Source organism: Lygodium microphyllum, chromosome 1, assembly GCF_053477565.2.
Source record: "Lygodium microphyllum isolate KBCC chromosome 1, Lygodium_microphyllum_v1.1.10, whole genome shotgun sequence".
Classification (NCBI taxonomy): Eukaryota; Viridiplantae; Streptophyta; class Polypodiopsida; order Schizaeales; family Lygodiaceae; genus Lygodium; species Lygodium microphyllum.
This window is the reverse complement of record NC_141135.1, coordinates 100,659,511-100,683,314: the sequence shown is the minus strand read 5'-3', so window position 1 is coordinate 100,683,314 and position 23,804 is coordinate 100,659,511. Positions and strand designations below refer to the sequence as shown.

At 40.1% G+C, this 23,804-nt stretch overlaps 1 pseudogene; it reads right to left on the bottom strand.

Moving 5' to 3' along the window:
* The window catches only part of LOC148041460 (polyubiquitin-like), a 37,051-nt pseudogene extending 14,817 nt beyond the window's left edge, over nucleotides 1-22,234 (bottom strand).
* Between the last annotated feature and the right edge of the window lie 1,570 nt (nucleotides 22,235-23,804).

Below are 23,804 nucleotides of genomic sequence, written 5' to 3'. Positions count from 1 at the left end.
GTCCTTTAGAGATTGAAGCCCCTTTGATTCTCTTCTATTGAATACAGACAAATTGAGTGGAGTTAATTCCCCGATGAATGACAAGATCAAGAGGCAAGCACTAGAATGAATCTAAAGGTACATGAGAAGAGAGAAGGCGAAAATCAAAGCCAAGAAAAAGCTAGTACAGAAGCCTTCTTTGACACCCTTGCAGTACTCTTTACAGAAGTCCTAATAGCAAATCAAGGTCCCATGTTGCCTAGCTCTATCTATCATGAAAATGTTGATGACAGCCTAGCGAATGTAGTCACATCGTCAATCTTTAAGAGAGAATATAATGAAGACCCCAATCTTCATGTAGCCGAGTTCATGGTAGCATGTATAGCCAATAATGCCACAACTCCAAAGCATTGGTCGGTAATATTCCCTACCACTTTCATAGGTGCAATGTTTCAATTGTATGAGAGACAAGCGTGACGATCTTTTGGCACATGGGATGACTTGAAGATGGCCTTTCTCACTAAATTCACACGTGAATATTTTGGAGAGAGTAGATGGAGAGGATTTCATGAACTTAATTCGATTCTCTGAGGAATGGGTGAAAGCATATGCTCTAGAATGAAATTTCTTAGAGGCCCACAACTAGAAGTTTGTATATTTATAGAGCTAAGAAGACTAGTCAGCATGCAAAGTGTAGTGGAAGGTGCAAGATTGTATGATAAAGTTGAAGCAAGGGTTTCTATGACCTTAGGAAGAGGAGTCCTACCTCCTCCAATGCCATAAATCGTATACCCACTAAATGTATAACTAGGGACTATTTTCTACCCCTACCCCCAAATGCAAACAGCGTGGCAATATAGTGCATTAAATCCACAGTGGTCACAAAAAATAATGCCTCAAATGATGGTTCAACCACAATAGTAGTGGCCTCAAACAAATACCTCAATGGAAAATTAGTAGCAATAATGGAACCCTATCAAGTAGAAGTAGCAATCAAGAGTCCCAATAGAAACTCTGAATTAGAATTAGAACATAGGATCCTCTCCTAGATTAACCCAACTAGTCTATGGCATGATTATAGAGACTTCCTAAAACCCTACTGTGAGTACTTTCGGAGGAGAAAATTTGAAGGACTACTTGTCCAATTCAATTGTAAGTATCAAGAATGAGTTTATGATAGAACAATTGTAGACACTGAAAGTGAATATTGCTAGCATATCCAACACTACAAGAGGTGGAAGAGATGTGATGAGAGCAAATACATGCTGTGAAAAGTGCCATCAAGCGAGACATTTAACCACTGAATGTACTCAATAGCCAACTATCCCTAGAGCCTTCTATTCTTATTATTGCTTAAGAAAAAACCATGACATCTACTCTTTGAAGGAGATGCATGACAAAATGAAGAAAGATGAGAAAGCAAGGGTCAATTTGTTAGAATCTAAAATGAAAACCCAAGATATATACCCAAATCCCAAAGAGTTTGGTCCTAATTTTGGTCCAAGGAGATTCCCTACTCAACAACTCTATAAGATCCATCGATTACAAGCCCCTCTATAGCCAATGCAAAGGAGAAGGCCATACCACTAAAAAAGACTATCCCAGTTTAGCCCCTTGTTAAGGCTAATGCTATAGATAAAGAATAAAAGAATCAGGAACCTGCCTCCAATCTAGTAGATTGGAGGTATTCACAATTACATGTGCCAAGAAAAGAGAATCAATAGTTCCAAAAGAGAATGTTCCACCTACAAAAGTTATCATGTTCAAGCTCCCAATAGAGCCACACGATAGAATAGTACAGGATATTACAATATAGAACAATCCAATGTCACAAAAGGATACAAACATAGTCTAAAACATGAAACCACATGACAAGGAGAAGAGATGAATGTACCTCCAAAGATAGATGAAGTGGTGATGCAACCATTGATTGAATAAAGAGGAAAAATAAAAATGGGTATCACCCCATTCCCCATTCAGTCTGAGAAGCTCTTGGATTCCATAAAAGAGTATGATATCACAAGGCTAGCTAAAAAGCCTCATTTGGATGCAATTAGACACATATTGAGGTATGTGAAGTATGCTTTGCATTATGGACTTTTTTATGAGACAGGTAAGGATATACAAGTGTTTGGATACACAAATATAGATTGGGTGTAACAAAAGATCTACCACCAAATTCATGTTTTCCATTGGTAGTGCAACAATTATAATATGGAGCAGCAAAAAGAAACCTACAATTGCTTTATCAAGTACACAGAGTGAGTATAGATGTGTTGCTATGGTAGCATGTGAGGTGATATGGTTGCAAAAGTTATTTGGTGATTTGGATGTGTAGGGAGATGGTCCAATTGTCATTCACTGTGACAATATAAGAAATATACAACTGGCTAAGAACCTAGTGTTCTATGCTAGGAAAAAACACATTGAGGTGCATTACCACTTTGTGATAGAGAAGGTACTTATAGGAAATATTGACTTGGTATACGCCAGCACACATGATAAGATAGCTGACATTTTCACGAAAGCATTGTGTGTATTGAAGCTTCAAAAGTTTCAAAACTTACTTGGAGTTGTAGAGATACAATTGAGCTTGAGGAGGTGTATTGAGATGGCAAGCTCAACATTTGCAGACATTGATGATAGATCACTTGGCTAGATGGATATGTACATCTCCCGGGGAAGTTCCTATATGTATATCCTCTACATCACATGCATTCTAGGCCTATTTATAAATATCATTATCTATGAATTTTTCTTGAATAAAATATAACCCTTCTCTATTCAATCTATAAATAACTCATTTACATTACACCCTTCTATATGTAAAAAATGTGTAAACATGGTATTTTAAAAATACCTCATTTTGAACCCACTTGATGCACCATACACTTAACACATCACTAGTTATTATGATTCTCACATAACCACTGACATATAACTTATTATATTTATTTTGTTGGACCTATTTATAACTAGCATACTTATAGTGCTAATGGATTAGTATAGTTAGTTATGCACTTTTTGTTGAATTAATAGGCAACTTTCCTTTATGCTTTATCTTATCTATACTTTGTGCCCATTGTCTTACACAAAAGAAGAAGAAGAAACTAGCAAGAAAATGTTTTGGCCTCCATCTCTCTTCTTGTATTCTTGAGTGAGCTTTCTCTTATGTGTATGGTGTGTGTTTGGCACAACAACTCAAGGAAGTTCCTCCACCATGCGATTTGTAACACTCTCATAGGTGGATTCATATTCATGCACTAAATCTTTGCCAAGATTAGTGATGGAAGCCCTTTACCAAGGGATATTTGACCATGTTAGAGGCTAGGATTGGTCCTAAATGTGAGAGATATCTCTGTAGAGGCGATATTAGGCTAGGAGAGGTGACAAGGGTACGAGAGGGGCTCTAGCCATAAATCCCTTCAACCTGTCAAGGAAACTGACCTAACCCCTACAAGCCCAAGATGGAATTCTTGGAAGGCCCTAATACTAGATAAGGGTAGATTAGTGGATCATGTACTATGAGATTTGGACATGAATGAAAGTGAAATTTAAACACTAGAAAAATGCAAGACAAGTGCCAAATCATGAGAATTTAAGGCAATATTCTAAGCTTGTCGATGGAAGCAAAGGACACAAATTCGATAATTTTAAATGGCCGAGAAAGATGGGAATTCAAATTACTTTGGAAGCCAAACTTCGCAGTCGTCACACATTTTTCATAATTTTTAGGGTACCGAATCAAAGCAGGGCAAGTTCCAAAAGTTTGGTACTTCAAGATGGACATGTAAAAATTTTTAGATTTGAAATTGGTCGTCGCCGGACATAAAAGCTATAAGTGATCCGGCATATGGGGGGTCATTAGATTGAGATTTAAAGAGGCATGGACTTTGGCCCAAGGACCCCCCAAATTTTTTTTGTCGAATTTGGAAGGGGGGGTGAGGGGTTTCAACAGGTACAAGGAAACATGGAGGGCGCCATCATCACGATTCCTTGTTGAGAGGGGCTATGGGACTGAAAGCAAGCCCATTATCACACCAGCCTATTTGTCAATTTTTTTCCTATCAATGCCCGTCTCCAATCAAAAAGTGGTGGACTATAGAGGAAATTCAAAAATTAGTATTTCTCTCTCCTCCATCTCTCTCCTCTTAACGTGTGTTCATGCGAATGATTCTTGGAAGAGATTGGAATGAAGATTGGTTGTCCACACCAGATTATGTGAGTGAATCATGTTGATTCTGAGGAGTGATAGCCAGCATGGTTTGAGGATCAATGATGGGTTCAATGGCTGCCCAAAATTAATTCTTGAAACCCAAGAAAAGGCAATAAGCCCTATTTTAATGAAAATTCAAATCTTTTTTGACAATTTATGATATAATTCTCGTTCATATACAACAAAAATTTGTTTAATGCTCAGTTGCAATATGTTTGATGGTTTTGTCATAAAATTCAGAATCCATGCTCGTAATCATGAGTTATTAATTTTCAAAAATTTGAAAAGCATATTTTTAAATGAAAAATGGTGTTTTTGTCATCGCGAGCAATCAAATTGTGGTCATGTGGGGTAAAATTAAATGTTAAGATGGATTAGAGTGTGACTTAATTTGTTGACTCACAAAACCGAGGAAAATTACATTAATTTATTCAAAATAAATCAATAAAAATCAAGAAAAGTGGATTTTATAGGGAAAATTTAGATTTTATGTGCCAAAAATTTATCTCGAGGGGTTCATCATATATATATTTTCTATATAACGTGCGTCCATGGCCTATTTATAAATATCCTAATCTGTGAATTTTTCTTCAATAAAACACAACTCTTTTCTATTCAATTTGTAAGTAACCCCTTTATATGACACCCTTATGTAAAAAATGTATAAAATTGGTGTTTTAAAAACCCCTTATTTTGAACTCACATTATATATACATATATTCATGAGTGATCCCCCCTCCCAAGAAATTTATAAATGTGTTTGTGGATGTATGGTGGGGCTAAGGCATGAGGTTTAGCCTCAGCTTATCCACATTTCCATATTATAGTGCATGATTTATTACTTTCTAGATAAGAAAATGACATGAAGACATTCTCTACATTTATCACTGCAAGCATAACATTAAACGATAGGGATAAAGAGGGAATTTATGAGTGTTAATTATGGTATTAAATCCAATTTATTTTTTGCACTTTGCATATAGGGCTCAATTATTTTAAGTGTTAAAAAGGATAGTGGCATGGAATAGTTCGGCATTGCCTTAGCAATGACACACACTGCATTAATAGCAAAAAACCATGAAAAGAATTGGTTGTGCACATCCATGATACTGATTTGATTAGGTAAATTGTGTGTGCACTTAAGGGCATTCAACTTTGCATTGCATTGCATATACATATGGTATCAGGATAAAAAATCCTAGATGTATTTCACTTGATTGTTATAATCATTGATCCGAGAGCATAAGGCGTTCCATGTTGTAGGATAGTACATTCGTTATCTTTGGGGAATGATTTGGTAAGGATTGAATTATCTCCTCGAACGAACATTAAAAGAGTGGACTATGTTTTTCATGTGTTATATGTTTGAACAACACATCTTGGGGCCAATCCTCGAGGTGTAGGAGAGCCGTATAGTTGCCATATCAATCTACTAGGGGATGCTCCTTGTGTATGTGATACGAGGTGCTAGACACCAATCTATTTGGGAACTCCAATTTCTTGGATTTGGGAAGGGATTCATTGAACTATAAATAGTGCAAATGAATGTGAAAGTTAGAATAGTGTGGTTAGCCTCTAGAGATGCTCCTGGGTGGCTACAAGGCCATGGATTGTTTTGGTTGAGCATAGAGGCCCGCCGACTATAACTTAGAGAGTGTTGGGCCCAGTTTTGGTCCCAACAGGTGGTGCATTTGTCGAGAGCTGCTAATAAGTGGCAGTTTCCAAATCTTAGTTGATAGGGATCAATTTTTTAGTGTATGCCAAAAGATAGTGAAATAGATCCGAAAGATTGTCAAGTTGAGATCCAGAAGCAAGAAAGAGCTAAAAGGGCTAGATGGCGGGTTGAAATTGTTAGGAGGTATTCCCCTTAGGGAGCAGCCCAATATTCCTATGAGGGAGGGGTCTTAGTGACCCTAGTTCTATGAGTAATTTTTTAGGAGGAGGAGGAAGCTCTAGTACTTCCCCTCTCCCAATCGATCAACCCACTTTCAGTTGGGTAGTAGTTCCACTAGTTTAGAGACCCTTAGCAAATCCGGTTTTCAGCATGGCATAACCTATTGCGATTCCTATAGGGGACGCCAGATCTTCCAGTCTTAGGATTTCCTCTATCCATTTTTAATGGGTTAGCAAAGGAAGATGCATAGCTTCACATTAGTGAGTTCTAAAAGTTAATATTCAACTACCAAATTCGAGATGAGGGACATTTGATGATATTCTTTAATATGACTTTGAAAGGAAGAGCTATAGTATGGTATCACAGCCTAGAAGCTGGAACCATCACTACAATTAACCTATTTTTCACAGCCTTCCAACAGAGTTTGCCCCTCTAAAAGGAAATAAGTATTGGCCACATGTTCTCAATGTAAGACGTCAAGAACCTCATGAGAATGTTCGAGTGTACGCCAAGAAATTAAAAAAAGTGTTTCATAAATTAGAAACCTATATTTCCATTCCAATTTTGCTCAAGTATATTACTTTTTACATGGGTTGAACTTTAATATTAAGGTGCAGTTCAGTAGTGTTGCTCCTATTGACATTGATACCGCTATTACGTGAGCAGGGAGGAGGTAGAGTTGAGATTACAATCACCCTATGCATCTAGGTCAAACTTGAATTCGAATCTAGGGCTTGGAAATAATTTGGCATTAACTAGTACAAGTCAAGGGGCACCCATGACCAATTCGAATGGGAGAGGAAGCATAATAGACAGTGTGCCCATGATGCTGCTAGCTCCTTCTAATGTGACCATGCTGATACCTAGCTAGATGGCTCCACTAAATAATGGAAGTCAAATGAAAAACCCTAATGTTGTTCCAATTAATCACTAGTAGTCAATCCCTAATCAACTAGTTAGACCAACTAAATGGCAAGTAGATGATAGCCATTATGAGTCTAGTACATCAAATATTCTTGGCGAGGTCAATGACATGATAAAGCATTATACCAATAAGATAACAGAACAATACACACAAATAGCCATAGATAGTAATTTCTTAAAGAAGCAACAAAACTTGATAGGAAGTTGACGCCTTGAAGAGGGTGGTCCATCAAGATTCAATTGTAAGTGGTATGTGTCAGTCATCACTTTTGGAGAAACTTTCCTAATGTCAAATGTGACATATGTAGGAAGTTCAATCATTTAACTAGTACTTATTGGAGTAAGATCATGTCTCTTTAGCAAGGGTATAAGTAGCCACGTCCAATAAATCATCGAGTACAAGGGAAAAACCCTGAGCAAGATGAGGGACCAAAACAAATATTGCAAAGAGGAAAAGCTACCATAGAGGAGCTTCCGTGGTAGTGGTGTTAGCCTTTTCGAAGTTGTGCATGTTAATGCCACTAAGGCTTCCAATTTGTGAGCCATTACAAGTGAACAAAAGGTTAAAGAAGATAACATGGATAATGTAAAACATGTTGAGACAAATCCTAAATGGGATGTTTAGGGGATGCAAGCCCTTAATCCTATGTGGAAGTTGGTCCTCTAAAAGCTGCTAGTAGCAAAGTTGACCCAAATAAGGTACTGCCAAGGAAGAAGGTAAAAGCTAAGAAAGAGGCACCAAAGCATATTCAACAAGGATGACCAAGAGAAAAAATGATCTAGTGGGAAAAGAGAACCGTTGCTAATTATCATGAATTTAATTTAATGAGTTTTCTTTGCAAGGTAAAGCATGATGTGAATCTCCTGCAGTTGATCAAGTTATCTTCAAGAGTGTGTAAAGAGTTCAAGAAGATTCTTCATATACTGGGTATATCGTTGAACATGCTAAAAAGCATTGCCTAAGGATAGTAGCATACATTGATGGCATACTACTAGAATATGACATTGTGGATATGGAATTCTCTATCAATATTATGATTTTAGAATAACTAATGGAAAGATTAGGACTAGAAATCCAAAAGGATGCCTCCACATATCTCCGAATGGTTGATAATGACAGATTAAGGCAACCTAAAGGTTGTATTACCAAATTCCATGTGACTGTTTGCTAATGTGGAATGCATTGTGGACTTTAGGTTTATCAAGTTTGTATAGGGCGGCCAAGCTATCAAATATTGTTAGGAAATCCATGGATCTTGCAATCCAACTGTCAAGTTGATATATCCTTGATTTTTGACAGAGGTGCCTGATATGTGATAATGGATGCATATTTTGAATCTCCTCAAAGTGAAAGAGTACCTTTATCTTCGTCAAAATTAGATACATTAGAGAATCCACATAGTAGTGGGACTTCATCAACAAGTGACGAATCAAAAGAGGGATCCACTATAGAGGATGTCTACTAGGTGACTCTAAATGAGCTGATAGAAGCTCAAGATAGAATAAGAGACCTGGATCTAATTGAGTTGGACCTCGATACATTGGATGATCAGTGACTAATTAAATTAGGGTCTATGCTCAATTAGGAAGAAAGGAAGGACTATGTGCCCTTAATCTAAGAATTCCGTGACATATTTTCCTGGAGCTTTGATGAGTTGAGGGGTATTCCTCCCAATCTAGCTATGCATACAATTCCCTTGAAGGAAGGTAGCCGCCCTATGTGACAAAAAGTGAGGCATACGCCTTTTGAGCTACGGGACAGACTATTTGAGGAGCTGCAAAAATTACATAAGGCTTGCTTGATATTTCCTGTACAACACATGAAGGGTAGTTATCAGGAAAATCAAGAATAATCAAATTCAACTTTACATAGATTTTAGGGAGCTCAATAAACAAACAATCAAAGATTACTATCCACTGCCATTTATTGACCAAGTTCAAGATCAGTTAGCAGGTAGAGATATCTATTCATTTATAAACTACTTTGCTAGATATAATCAAATGGCTATTGTTGAGGAAGATAGGTTGAAAACAATATTTATCACTATATTTGGTGCCTTTTCATATCATGTTATGGCATTTGGATTATGCAATGTACCAGCTTCTTAGCAACATATAGCTGATAAGACTTTTGGTGATTTTTTCCCATAGGAGTTGAAAAACTTTATTGATAATCTAGGGGCAACCAACCACAAGGGAGAGATAGCTGATTATTTTGAGAAAATATTTCAAGCATTACAAGTAGTTTTGCATTGCTCTTAATCCAAGAAAGTTCGTATGACAATTCAGAGAGAAAGAGATGGACAATTCAAAGAGAAAGAGATGGACAAAAGCTCAGATGTGAAGGGTAGCAAACATGCTCCCTATTCATCCCATTTTCATCAACACAGTCAAGTCAACTATGTATAACACACATAGAAAAGATCAAATGACCTAGATCTAACCATGGTTAAGTCAATATTACTTAGCCTTATTCAATTAAGGTAGACAACTGACAAAATACTATGAGCTTGAATCTCAACACTCCCCCTCAAGCTCAAGTGGGTACTTCACTCCAAATAGCTCTCTAAAATGCACAAACTTATATTTACCTAATGACTTGATAAAGATATCTGCAACTTGGTCTTCTGTCCTCACATGGACCAAATCAATGTCACGTGGAATCACTTTTTCTCTGATAAATTGATAGTGTACTTCAATGTGCTTAGTCCTAGCATGATAGACAGGATTAGTGGCTAGGAGCATACTACTCATGTTGTCACAAAAGAGTGTGACAAGCCTAACTTCCTGCATGCCCAAATCATCAAGAAGCTTCATGAGCCATGCTGCCTCACATACAACTAATGCAACACCTCTATACTTTGCCTCAGTACTAGAGAGTACAACTATAGGTTTCTTCTTATTGCTCCAGTTGACCATACTACTACCAAGGGAAAATGCATATCCACTAGTAGATCTCCTGTCATAGCTACTTCCTGCTAGTCAACATCTGTATATCTTCTAAGCTCCAAGGGTTTACCATACTCATAGAATAGACCATAATCTAATGTAGCCTTCACATATCTCAAGATCCTCCTCACTGCATCCAAGTGCGGCTTCATAGGCTTCTACATGAATTGGCTAATCAGTCCAATTGAATAGCTAAGATCTGGTCTAGTAATGGTAAGGTAAATCAAACTACCCACCATTTATCTATACATAGTGACATTCTCAATCTCATGTCCAACATCTACAAGTAGCTTAACATTTTGTTTCAATGGAGTACTCAAAGACTTGCAATCCAACATACCACACTTGGTTAACATGTCTTATGCATACTGCTTCTGCAACAACCAAGTACCATGAGGTGTAGAGACAACCTCAAACCCAAGGAAATATTTCAGTTCACCCAAATCTTTGACTTGAAATTTAGCATGTAACATTTCCTTGATTTCTTCAATTCCCATCACATCATCACCTGTAATGATCAAGTCATCCACATAGATGACTAATATCACATAACCAGCCCTTGTCTTCTTTGTAAATAGGCTACGATCATCCTTGCCCATAGTGAAACCAAGTTTCTGTAAGCATGCACTTATCTTAGCATTCCAAGCTCTAGGTGCTTGCTTCAGCCCATATAATGCTTTCTTCAATCTACACACATGTGTAGGAAAATCTAGATATACATAGCCCTCGGGCTAATCCATGTATTCTTCCTCAACCAAATCACCATTGAGAAAAGTATTCTTCACATCCATCTGATGCATACTCCAGCCTCTAGATGCTGCCAAAGCAATCATTGTCCTCACGGTTGCCATTTTAGCAATGATGTTGAATGTCTCCTCATAATCAAGACCATATTGTTGTGTATACCCTTTTGCCACAAGTCTTGCCTTGTATCTTTCCAATGTGCCATCTGATTTTCACTTCACTTTGTATACCCATTTGCAACCAATAGCCATTTTTCCTTCAAGAAAATCAACCAAATTCCAAGTGTCATTTTCATCCAATGCTAAATATTCCTCATTCATTGCCTTATACTAATGATCATCCAAAATAGCTTCGGAAAAATTTGTGGGTTCCTTGAGGCTAGCAGCTTTTGCCATATATGCATAGTGCCTCATTGTATAGCCACTGTATGTAAGCCTATCCACAATCTTTCTGACTCTTTCTAATCTCCTTAACTCAGGTGTAGTATCTCAGGTGTAGTATGAGACTCTCCTCTCTCATGAGGTGTTATATATCTATGTCTTACACCAGGAATCACAACTGATGGAATACCAAACTCACTATCGAAGCTGTCAATGCCAGGTGAATCATAACCACAAGTGAGTGGCCCTGTAACATCATCAAGTTTTCCTTTGCCTTTATCCACATTTCTCCCCCTTGCTAACATACCTGTGTCAGTGGATAAAGATGTTGAAGTCCTCAATCTACTTGTCCAAGGACTAACTAATGTAGTAGCATCTTTGGAAGGCCTAGAAATTTCTGCACTTTCATTTGTACTTGCATGTACATAAGTCTCCTGACAAACATCATCATCATTCATCAAGGTGATCTTCTTCTCATGCCATGATTTCAACTCATCAAATACTACACCTCTTGAGACCAATGTCTCATGAGTAGAAGGATTGTAGCATTTGTACGCTTTCCTATCTTGTGCATACCCAATAAATATGGTCTTTTTTGCCTTTGGATCAAGCTTCTTTCTCTTTTCATTTGGAACATGTACATATGCCAAGCATCCAAAAAACTTTATATGACTAATGTCTGGATTTATCCCATAAAGCCTCTCATGAGGAGTCACCTCATGTATACCTGCTTTTGGTGTACAATTCATGACATGTAGTCATTACAACCTTTGCGGATATGCATTTGGTAGGCTCTTCTCATTCAACATGGCTCTAGCCAATTCCATGATCACCCTACTTTTCTTTTCTGCCACACCATTTTGTTGTGGTTTTTACTTGCATGTCAATTGCCTTTTAATCCCATGGGCTACCAAGAAGTGATCAAAATCTTTAGAAACATATTCTCCACCACTATCAGATCTCAAGCATGAGATATAGCAAGCCAATTCTTTCTGCACACGTCTCTTGAAGTCCTGAAAAGCATCCATGACATAAATCTTGTGCTTTAGCACATACAACCATGTGTACCTACTATAGTCATCTATGAATGACACATAGTAACGTGATCCCCCAAGAGACGCATTCTGTGAGGGTCCCCATACATCAGAATGTACAAGCTGTAATGGTCTAGTAGTAGTGCTTACATGCCTCATAAATGGAAGCCTTGATTGCTTCCCAAATTGGCACGATTGACATACATGTCCCAATTCCACATGCTTGAACTTAGGAAGTCCAATTACTACTTGCTTATACTGCATATTCTTCAGCTTTTGAACATTTGCATGACCAATCCTTTTATGCCATATTTTAGTGTCCCTTATTGCAGCATTGTCATGTGATTACATAGCAGCATTCAACACATGAATTTTTGTATCCAATGTAAACACTCTTTTCCTACCACCATGCATCATCAAGGGAACAATACCTCTATGCATAATGTCATGCTGTGTATCATCCCTTGTGAAAAAATATCAATGAGCACCTTGTACCAATGTGTCAAACCACTCTCCATGAGGAGTCATGCAGTTAGATGCCCCTGAGTCTATATACCATATATCACTACAAGGATTTGAGCTTATAGCAACGACAGGTAGCAGCGTTGCTATTTGTGTTGGTATTTGCGTCCCAAAATCAACGCAAATAGCGATGGTCCACAAGGAAAAAAAACGGGCCGAAATCGAGCACGGCTTTATTTTGCATTTTCGCATTTTGTGTTTTGAGAGCGAGAGCAAGGGAGAGAGCGACCGTCGTGAGAGAAGGAGAGGAAGAAGACTTGCTGCCGCCGCCGTCACCGCCACCGTTATTCATGAAGGAGAGGAAGAGCCTTCATCGCAAAGAGGAGCCGCCCCACACTCGCCATATCTCATCGGTGAGTCTCCATCTCTCCTTTTACTTGTTTAAGGTTTAAATCACTTTCTCTTTTGCTTGTTTAGGAGAGGAAATGAGAGAGAAAGAGAAAGAGAAAGAGAAAGAGAAAGAGAGGGAGAGGGAGAGGGAGAGGGAGAGGGAGAGGGAGAGGGAGAGGGAGAGGGAGAGGGAGAGGGAGGAAATGAGAGAGGGAGAGAAAGAGAAAGAGAGGGAGAGGGAGAGGGAGAAGGAGAAGGAGAGGGAGAGAGAGTGCATTCTCTCTCTCCCTCTCCCTTTTGCTTTTGGAGAGTGTTAGGATATATTGTGAGAGGGAGTGGAAATGAGAGAGAAAGAGAGGGAGAGGGAGGGAGAGAAAGAGAGAGAGGGAGAGAGAAAGAGAAAGAGAAAGAGAGGGAGAGAGGGAGGGAGGGGGAGGAAATGAGAGAGGGAGAGAAAGAGAAAGAGAAAGAGAGGGAGAAGGAGAGGGAGGGAGAGTGCATTCTCTCTCTCCCTCTCCCTTTTGCTTTTGGAGAGTGTTAGGATATATTGTGAGAGGGAGAGGAAATGAGAGAGAAAGAGAGGGAGAGGGAGAGAGAGGGAGAGAAAGAGAAAGAGATGTATACTCAAATGGATAGCTTTATGGAGATGTATGTCTACTCAATGGATAGCTTTTGTCTACTCAAGATGTAGTCCACCTGTGTGTGTATATATTGGAACGATAACATATCCATGATTATGGTAATGGTATGCACTTTGCTTTTTTTATGGGTACCATTACATCGACTCCTTAAGAGGGCTAAAAATTGGTCATACACTTTATAAAGTCTAATTAGGAGATTTAAGATGCACGATAATAGACTTATTGATAATGGTATGCAATGTGCTTTGCCATGGGCCACGTACATTGGTGACTCTTTAAGATGGCTTAAAATTGGTCATATCCTTCATAATGTCCAAGTAGGGGATCTAATTGTGATATGCATAATTCCTTGTTTTTGTATTAACTTTATAGGCATAACAAATTAGTAATCATGCCAACTAGTCAACGGAAGGACTAAAAGAAAGTGATACCCTAGCTAATGGTCATTATGGTACTTCATCAAAATGAACCCAAAAGTATTGCTATAGAAGAAGAATCCCTTAAATTGAGCATAGGATATTTTCTTCAAATGTTATGACTATGAGTAGAATTGATTGGAACAAATTTTATAACTATCGTTGATAAATTTCATAGATGGCATTAATTTTTATACATGGACCTAGGACAAAAAAACCACATTACTAAGATGCTTTTTGTTGAGATTGATTTATTATTAGACTAAGAGATCCTCAATTATGCTCATAAATTTTGTTGACTAAGATTACTTATACTCAAAGCCCTCTAGTGCAGTTGTATAAGTAATCCTAGTAGAGCCCCTCTAAGATACTCAAAGTACATAACCTAGAGACCGTAGCTAGGTATATAAGGTATAATGGCCATACAAGAAGACACCTCAATAATTGACTGATCACCACTAAATCCCAAACAAGAATCGTGTTCCATCCCCTTCAACTCTATATTGACCTCGTGAAGAACTTCATTAATCATAGCATCCTTGTCACCAATCTTTTTGTTGCAATGATGAAGTAACATATTCATCACTTTTCCTTTTAGCATCTAAGGCATTATCCAATCTTTTAGTCAAGTCCAAACATTTAGTCTTCAACTCATGAAACTTATGAACCAATGCTTTTTTTTTACAATAATGAATAATTATCTACCGGGACAAACAAATCCTTGAGCATGGTATATGGCCGAGATATAACATCAATAAGTCTCTCAACTACTATGTCCCATGCATTCTTTACATCAATCAGTAAAGCATTTCTTATATCTTGAAGTTTAGATTTCAACACCATGGATGCATCAATATCAACCTCGATGTTTTACAAAATTTGCTTCTCAATCTCTTGCAGAGGCTAAAACCTCTCAAGCAAGAGCTTATGGTCAACTTGCAACTTGACATACATCTCCATAAAGCTATCCATTTGAGCCTCGTTTTTCCAAATTGTATTACAAGTCATTAAATTGTTTGTTGTAATGTAGATAAGATGGAAAACGAAGAAGGTCTTGTTGTTCAAGATCGCGAGGCATATCTTAATTAGCGTGTCCCATGTCCTTGCTCTCAATGCAAGTTGGCAATTAGACAAAAACGCCGATTGTCTATAGAACACGTACGACGATTTGGCGAGTTTCAATCTGAGATCATTGATCACGCGATTGTGGATTTTCAGCAAACGGTAATTTGAAGTTAATATCAATCATGCAGTGTACTCGCAAGCTAATTGAAAACCATATACAATAAGATTGGGTCTTGCTGGCAAATTTTCTATCCAGGGAGGTGATGTCTCGTCCCAAGGGGGAGTGCATCCTTTGCGGCCAATTAGAAGAGTTTGTGGGCGTGTGATGGATGGAGTGCAGGAGCCAATCCACCACTCGCAAGGCCAATCTATACCATCAATGCCAGAGGAGACAGACAATCTTCTAGACCTACCTATAATCTTGGAGCCTGAGATGGAGGCAATGATCGATGCATTGATTCCCATGGATGTCGAGACTTCTGATCCTCTTAGAGAGGAAGCATCCATACCACTACATGATGGGTGTCGAGTATCTCAATTGAAGACACTGCTTGCACTCTTAAGTGTACAAGCAAAATACGGGTGGAGCGATATGAATGTGACCGAGTTATTCAGGTACCTTGCACATAGGCTTCATTGATTTTTTTTTGACACTATTATTACAAACATTTGTGCTTTTTCAAGGTGCTTCCTCGCGCTCCTTGGGTTTTGTCCACTAAAGAAGAGCACATTGTGAAGCAAGTAATCAAGTCTATCTGCACTCCGACGGGTATGATGCGTTCTCTCAGGTCCGCATTTTCTAAAGACGACCAATTGTCAGGGCTAAAATCCCATGATTGGCATAAGATATGTCAGGTTTGTGCTATGAATGGATTGTAATTAGTGTGGGCATTTTGCAATTTGAAAAGTTGCCATTATTCATAATGCTTTCTCATTTGTGGCAGTTTGTCCTACCGATCGCGATCACAGGATGCCTTACTCTAGAAATTCGCGGGGCCATTTACAAGTTGTCGACTTTGGTGCAATGGATCTCACAGAAAGAGATTAAGACATCCTCTATTGAATCCCCAAGCGGAGCAATGGAGATGGTCTGTCTCTTTGAGAAATACCTGCCCACTAGCATGCTCACGATACAAATCCATCTTCTTGATGCATTTTGTGGACGAAGTGGAGATTGTTGGACCTGTCCATACGCGATGGATGTTCTTCCTAGAGTGCTTCATGAAAACCCTGAAAGGCTTTGTGATATAATGAGCTCGGCCAGAAGGTAGCATGGCCGAAGGTTGGTTGATGTCAGAGGCATTAGTGCATATTTCATAATGGCTACCAACGGTGGAACCAGACAATGAAATGCTATGGACGCTGAAGGATGATGATAGACTGATTGGAGATGTGGTGGTTGGAAATGGGGTAGAAAAAAGAATGGATGCCTCAATGGAAGAGAAGGTGAATCGCTTTTGTATGTTGCACCATGTCTCCATGGAAATGTGGCTCGCCAAGTACCAGATTGCAAGGTAAGATTGAGAGGAAGTGCGAGCTGAATTCCGATGTACTACGCTTCATCGACCGATTCGATATCCCGAAGGCATGGAGGAGATGCCGCGGCTTATGTCAACGCGATGGTTGCATGGAGCCTTGACCGCAGCATCTCGCGAAGGGACAGAGGTCTCAATGGAGGAGTGGGAATTCTCGAGGGGATGTAGTCCAAAGGTGATGAGGGCTTTAGAATCTGTCGTATCTAAATTTTATATGCGATATCTAATTTGAGTGTTTCAATGTATAGTACAAAATATATAGTGGAGCGTGGTCGCACGGACAGCATTTTCACGTGGAGGGTATTGACAAAATGCGCTCCACAATGGACTGTGGTGTCATGGCAAGGTTCGAGCAAGAGAGCCGACGACGAGTGTTAACCCCAACACGAAGAAAGAAAAAGGAAATAAAAAAGACGCAGGGCAAAGGCGGAAAAAAGGTAGCTCGACTGAAGAAAGAATAGGAGAAAAGGCCAAAAGCACAAGGGCAACCTTAAAAGGCCAAGGCAAATATGAAAGGGAAAAGGCGCATTTTAAAATAAAAAGGCGCACCCTGAAATCTTGTAAAAGAGCGCCAGGCTCTCACCCGTGCAATTTGTAAATGTAGATGGGCAGTGGAAAGGAAGCTAGGAAGATAGAAGGACAATGGGAAAAAGGGCCTAGGGTATGGCCAGCCATGTAAAAAGGGGAAAAGGGGATGACTGCCCAAAAAGGATTTAGGGTTTTGTATATAAAGTTGAAATGTGAATGAGAAGCTCATTCTTGTGTGTGGCCAAAAGTAGCTCTCTTCTTCTTCTTCTTCTTCTTCTTCTTCTTGCTTGCTTGAGCTTGTGCTTGAGAGAGAGAGTGTGAGAGTGTGAGGGAGCGAGTGTGTGAGGGTGAGGGACCGAGGAGGAGAAGCTCTCCATCTTCTCCTCTCTTCTTCTCTTCTCTTCTCTTCTCTTGTCTTGCTCGCAGCAATGGAGCTTGGAGCTTGGAGCTTGAGGATGGAGCTTGCTTGAAGCTTGCACTTGGATCGTGGAGCTACCGGAGTGTGCGGGAGAGGAGGTAACTCGAACGGCACGGAGGTAAGCTCACTACACCCGTAGATATGGATGGCATGTCGATTTTGTGAGAGGTAGCCATTAGTGCTCGGCTTGGAATGCTTGAAACAATAAGCGGTCTGTGGGTCTTGGCGGTTGAGTGAAAGCTCCCCACATTTTGGTTCCTTTGTCGGGACCAACGGATTCAAGCCTTGAGCACTTGCGCGCTTCCAATCGAGCATTGGAGTAGGGTTTTCCCCGAACCGGTGCTTGATGTAGATAGGTAGGAAGCGAGGGGATTGAAGAGGGTATTTGATCTCCTTGGCAAGTAGTTTTTGCTTTCTTGAGATTTATGTTGTGGAATGGAGTAGGGTAGGTATTTACTTTGTGATCTGTATGCATTTAGTACAGGAAAAAAACAAAGAAAAAGAAACAAACAGTAGGATTTTCTATTGTTGGATAACAGGCTAAAACAGGAAAACAGGGGACCAGATTCAAGTTTCTGGGTGAAATAGGGACACAGAACTAGCTGTAAGGTTCTGCAGCGCTGGGAAAGGACCTTAAGAGGCCGGGGAGGCCAGGACAGACCCCATTTCCTTGGTTGGCTGAGAGAGAGAGAGAGAGAGAGAGAGCTTCTGGTTCACAGGACGAGGAAGCGCTACCCCGATTTCTAGGCGCCAGCGATTCGTGTTGCTCCAGGTGAGTCCAGTGTTCTCCAATAGTGCTCTAATCAAATCTGGGAAGTCTATGGTGATTGTGTGCAGCAGACAGTAAGGAGGGTTCAAATGTTCCAGAATCTCGCCCGCTGCCGATGCAGTAGGACCAACTCGCAGTGGTTCGAAACCCTAAATCGGACCACTCGTGCTCTGGAGTCAGATGTCTGACTTTCAGAATCGGACCACTCTGGTCTGATTACCAGAATTGGACCAGCCCTGGACCTGTCACGTGGCACTCGGACCAACCCGTCCGACTCGGACACTCGGATCAGTCCGAAATCGGACCAACCAGAATCCAGAATCGGACCACCCTGTCTGATCCGATTTCTAGAATCAGACCACTTTGAAAATCAGACTACTTTTTGATCCGACTCCCAGAATCGGACGTGACCAAAATCGGACCACTAGGCCGATCGAACCAACCCAGAATCGGGCGTCTAATTCCGATGATCGGACTCCTAAAAAGCGGACACCTGAGAATCGGACAAAAAACTGTCAAAATCGGACAGGTATCTAGAACACAAATTTTGACACATCTAAACCCCGAGATTGACCCCAAAGGCTACGTAGAGCCAAAGGCACATCACAGGTCCATCATTGGGCTGAAATTTAGAGCACGTAGTTCAAAATTTGGCACCAGAGCTTCCACCTTCTCCTAACTTACTACTTGTGGCACCAAGACCACTAGATCCACTCCCTCGTAAGGGTTCAGCACCGCTACGCTTAGGGGAATATCTCCTAAAAATTTCAGCACGTCGCCTAGCTCTTTCGTTTCTCTCTTGCTTTTGGATTTCTGCTAGACGATGCTTATCGATAAATAATAGATCAATCATAGTATCCTTTGGCATAAATTGCTAGTTGGTCCCTAGACAACCAGGATTCGAGGACCGCCACTTTTTAAGCGGCTCCTGGCAAACACACCACTGATGGGACCTAGAATGGCCCGGCACTGGCTCGTGCACTAGCCGGACCTCTATCTCACGCTCTCAACAACCCCACGGCCTCACGGCTAGGAGCGTTAATGGCACATCAATTGCCTTCCTAGACATCTTGCGCTTGTATTACGTCGTTTGTAGTCCACTCTTCTCTCACCCACTACTCCTCAGAGGGAGTCCCTTACACATTGCCTAATGGCATGAAGCACAGACATAGGGGGTCCTCCAACGGCTGAGTGCCACCACCCCTTTGCAACTCTCCTACACCTTGGGGATTGGCCCCTCGGTGCGTCACTCAACATATAAACATTTCGCACAGAATCCACTCAAGGTACCAATTGATCATATACAGGAATGTACCATTGTCCTTACTTCTCTTTTCCCCAGCCCCTATGACTAGCCTATGGCTTAGGGTGTCCTGTCTCTCACTCAACGTGGGTCAAGGTCCTAATGAAAGCAATTGTTGTGCATCCACGATTTCTGATACCTTTAAATATTTCCATGATTTATGCATATTGTGGATGCTAAGTGCTCAAACAATTATAAAATCAATATTGTGCACATGTGGAAAACATCCTTTTAATGGTTTTCAGCTACTGTTCTTATGCGGCGTTGCATGAACCTAGCACCGAGGAAACCCTCGTGCTACTAGGCCCTTATTCTATAATTATTTACTGACCTATATGGTATGAAAAAAACCATCATGATTTTCATCGGTTCACTCAGCATTTAGACACATTTTAACCACTCTACCCTCCCATCGATCAAATGTTGCATTGTTGCATAGATTTATAAGGCATTTTGCCATCATTTTATGTGTAAAAAGCGGAAAAAGACACACTAAAACAAGAAGGTGGGGCTGAACTGAGGCAAATCCTCATGCTTCAATCCCCACAAATATTCACGAACATCGTTCTTATTTTTCATTAATTTTCCGCACCCGAAATGCATTTTTCCCCTATTTTTAGTGGTTTTTCTCTATTTTCCTTGTATTTTTATTATTTTTAGCATTATTTAATTACTGAAAATTCAAAATAGGTTATGGGCTGTGGCCCTTAGTTCCTTCTTGCAACAAAAATGAAAATTTAGTTGGTGTTCCTATTTATTTTTCCATTTTTATGCTCAAAAACCATCATTTTCCCTTGGTTTTCCATATTTTACGTATTTTAGTGTATTTTTTGGGCCACAAGATGCGTGTTTTTTTTATCTTCTGATTTTGATCAACAAATACTCATGGAAAACATCAACATAAACAAATTTTAGCCTAGATGAACAACATTTGATCAATCAAAAGCCATGAAATCTCAAATTTCCTTTGAAAAAATTGAATTACCGCTTATTTGCGTGTCTCGGGTTTCATGTCCATGGCTGCAAATCTGAAAATCAGTAGCACTTCATGCTCATGGCGATCACACGTCACCATTTCCAGCCCGTGGAGCGATCCGATTGATGCCAGACAAGCCTCCACCATTATTTCTTCCTCCTTTCTCTTCCCGCATGAATCCCCCCTTAGAGGAGAGAGAGGGAGGAGAGAGAAAAACTGATTTTCTCTCTCTCTCTACAGGCTGCCAAATCTCGCGCGGGACGGAGTGATGCAGAGTGTGAAAATAATGTAGTTGCCCCGTGTAATCAGTAGTATGGCTTCTTCTTCAGCACATTTTTTGCATTGAGGGGGGGGGGGGGGGGGGTTTAGTCGCCTGTCGTCACCGTTCAGGCACTTGGCGGAATGAAAAACCGAAAAATAGGGGGGGGTAGACCCAAAGGTCACCCCCCACTAATCACACCTTTTCAATCTTCGATTTTTGGCCAAATTTTAGGCTCCTCCCACGTCCGGCGTCCGTTTTGCGAGCTGTAAATTTCTGTAGATTCGTCTTGGCATCCGGGACTGGCCCACATCTTCAATCACTTGCTCAGGCGCACGGAAAAGTTACTAAAAATCCCGGAGTGTTGCACGGGTGCTCGTCAAGCACTTGATCTTAAAATCGAGCTGCCGCCTTTGACATTGGATATTTTTCCCTTGATATTCATAATTTTTAGCTATTTTTAAGCACTTCTCAGCACCAAAATTCCGCTCTCAACTATGGTCCATGCAACTACTGCAACTCAAAAGACAGTGGATGGTCCTTCTGGGAAGGACTGGCGAGGAGGCAGGGGTGAGGCACAAAACATCATCCCTAGCTCAACTAGTGCTACAAAGGTAGTGGAAAAGGCTCTACCTGCGTTGAATGGCAAGTTGACTAGCATGGCATTTAGAGTTCCGACTCCTAATGTTTCAGTTGTTGATTTGACTTGCTGACTGGAAAAAGATGCTTCTTACGATGAAATTAAGGCAGCAGTCAAAGCTGCTTCTGAAAGCTCAATGAAGAGGATCCTTGGATATACTGAGAATGATGTGGTCTCTACCGACTTTGTTGGGGATGAGAGGTCCAACATCTTTGATGCAAAGCCAGGCATTGCTCTGAACAAATTCAGTCTGTAATAAAGTTCAGTAAGGATCTCAACCTCTGTTGGTCAGGAGGAATACCCTCCTTATCTTGAGTTTTAGCCTTGACATTATCTATAGTATCCGAGCTTTCAACTTCGAGGGTGATGGTCTTTCCCATCAGTGTCTTCACAAAGATCTGCATACCACTATGAAGACGTAAAACAAGATGGAGAGTACTTTCTTTCTAGATATTGTAGTCTACCAGGGTGCGACCATCCTCAAGCTGTTTGCCAGCAAAGATCAGTTTCTGCTAGTCAAGCAGGATGCCCTCCTTATCTTGAATCTTGGTCTTCACATTATCAATGGTGTTAAAGCTCTCAACTTCCAGAGTGATCGTATGGTTTTGACAAAGATTTGCATGCCACCACGAAGCCATAAGACAAGGTGAAGGGTGCTTTCCTTCTGAATGTTATAGGCGAAAAGGGTACGTCCATCCTCAAGCTGCCGACCAGCAAAGTTTGGTTAACAAAGATGCAATGATCAAGCTATTGCGAGATGATTTTAAGTCCTGTAGGAACCCCTGCAAAAACGTTTTTCCAACTTGATTTACACCTTCGTCTATCACAGTAGGAACACCTGTTGAGAACAAAAACTCTAGGAGAAAGAAACAGTTATTCAACACAGCTGAAGAAGCGGTCCAAGCCTATGATGTTGCTACTCAAAAGATTTCTTAACTCCTATTATGGGTGATACAGAAACAATGAATATTTCTCCCTTCTTTCGTTGGACTGAGAATCCATGGGAGATTCTCAAGAATGAAGAAGAAAACACTCCTTTGAGAAGTAATTGTAGTCAAAACTCTCTCCAAGTCATGTGGCTCTTATGAGATTTCCAAGAAAGGTTGCCAACACCATGTGGTACTCCATCACTACTTCTTACATGTGCTGTACATGTGTAACTAGTTTGTTTTTTTGTGAAATATAACTGCATATGAGAAAAGAAAAAGAAGAAGGGACCAAAAACCTAAGCTTTGATACCAATTGTAATGAAGGATACCGAGAGAGAAGGAGAGAAGGGAGAGATTGTAGAGAGGAGAGAGAAAGAGGAAGAAGATGAAAGAAGAAGAGAGAGAAATACTAGTAGAAGAGAGAGAAAGACAAGAAAAGAGAGAGAAAGAGGAGGGAAGCCATGAAAGCTGGAAGGAAGGAGAAAAGAGACTTGATTATTGATAAAACTGATGCCCTAATTGGGTCTCTCAACATCTTATATACCTTGTCAGTATAATTGGGTATTCCCATGCTAACTCGTGTCCTACCCATCTATCCCACTCTTTTACACATTGCCAGGTTGTTTTTCTCTTTTTCCCTCTCTTACGTTGCACTATAACACACATTTAATTGTAATAAAAATCAACTAACCATTGCACACACCAAATTAACATAATGCACATCATAACATTGTAAATAAAATGAACCGAATGTTAATTGTAAAAGGAACCCTGCCATTGCACAAGTGCTTTGGCACAATAACCCATCTCATTTTCTAAAAATTAATTCACAAGTGCACGTGCACACGCATTACAAACACATTTAAATTGTAATTAAAATAAACCCCCCGAAGTCATGCATGCATGCACTCAAGTGCCACACATCATGTAATTGTAACAATGAACTGCATTTGTAGAGACCCAATCCAGTCAAGTCATGTCAAGTCTGAGAGGGGATGGGCTACGCTTTCGACTCACCATGCATTAACGGATTGAATTAACAATGAATTGTGCTTAATTGATCACCTAATCAAAATGAGTCGTTAGTTTCACTTGTCCACTTCACCGCACTGTAGGACATTGACCATTACGTGGGATTCGAGATTATCAGTTTGACATTGGTCTACTCATTATCTTTTCAGACAGAGTCTTTGGTTCAATCATGATTTTTTGAGTCCATGTCTGGAATACGGTGTGGTTGAGTTTTATTCTTTTTAAGTGTTTGTCTATGAGGATATAACAAGGTGCCTGTTTATCGCATAGCATGAAGCTTTAGGTCGCATATGTGTGTAGGTCATGTCGAATTTTCTGTAG